We start from the raw sequence: 1,054 nt of genomic DNA on the forward strand, positions 1-1,054 counted from the left end.
GTGCTTTAGTGCTGGTATGATCGCATCCGACATGTTACCCCGGTCTTCGTCCCTTATCCTTGCCCCTCCCAGCTCCACTACAAAGACGATTGTACATTGCTTTGGCCGCTCCCTCTCAACTACGGAGACGAGTTTAACGCGGTTTCCACCCCTCCCTCTCAACCGCACCAGTGCACGCTTGCCGCGCCACAACGCCGACGCTGGACCCGTGAATCGTGAGCACCCAGCTATGACTTACCGCACTCGTGCAAAATAATAAAACACGTTAAATATATTACTTACACGTGCGTTTTGTTTTGCAAGCGGCGCGAAAAAAATTAAAAAGGGAATGCAACACGAGGACTTCCCAGGAGGTCACCCATCCTAGTACTACTCTCGCCCAAGCACGCTTAACTTCGGAGTTCTGATGGGATCCGGCGCTTTAGTGCTGGTATGATCGCATCCGACATGTTACCCCGGTCTTCGTCCCTTATCCTTGCCCCTCCCAGCTCCACTATAAAGACGATTGTACATTGCTTTGGCCGCTCCCTCTCAACTACGGAGACGAGTTTAACGCGGTTTCCACCCCTCCCTCTCAACCGCACCAGTGCACGCTTGCCGCGCCACAACGCCGACGCTGGACCCGTGAATTGTGAGCACCCAGCTATGACTTACCGCACTCGTGCAAAATAATAAAACACGGTAAATATATTACTTACACGTGCGTTTTGTTTTGCAAGCGGCGCGAAAAAAATTAAAAAGGGAATGCAACACGAGGACTTCCCAGGAGGTCACCCATCCTAGTACTACTCTCGCCCAAGCACGCTTAACTTCGGAGTTCTGATGGGATCCGGTGCTTTAGTGCTGGTATGATCGCATCCGACATGTTACCCCGGTCTTCGTCCCTTATCCTTGCCCCTCCCAGCTCCACTACAAAGACGATTGTACATTGCTTTGGCCGCTCCCTCTCAACTACGGAGACGAGTTTAACGCGGTTTCCACCCCTCCCTCTCAACCGCACCAGTGCACGCTTGCCGCGCCACAACGCCGACGCTGGACCCGTGAATCGTGAGCA

The 1,054-nt window shown here is 53.1% G+C and overlaps 2 non-coding genes across 2 annotated transcripts; both read right to left on the bottom strand.

Annotated features, from left to right (window-relative positions):
• Positions 1-325: 325 nt before the first annotated feature.
• Positions 326-444, bottom strand: LOC119347423. The gene has a single exon (XR_005168321.1). It is a non-coding gene; the product is annotated as a 5S ribosomal RNA (ribosomal RNA).
• Positions 445-741: 297 nt separating this feature from the next.
• On the bottom strand, positions 742-860 carry LOC119347422. Its single transcript, XR_005168319.1, has one exon. It is a non-coding gene; the product is annotated as a 5S ribosomal RNA (ribosomal RNA).
• Between the last annotated feature and the right edge of the window lie 194 nt (positions 861-1,054).

Source organism: Triticum dicoccoides, unplaced genomic scaffold, assembly GCF_002162155.2.
Source record: "Triticum dicoccoides isolate Atlit2015 ecotype Zavitan unplaced genomic scaffold, WEW_v2.0 scaffold67207, whole genome shotgun sequence".
NCBI lineage: Eukaryota > Viridiplantae > Streptophyta > Magnoliopsida > Poales > Poaceae > Triticum > Triticum dicoccoides.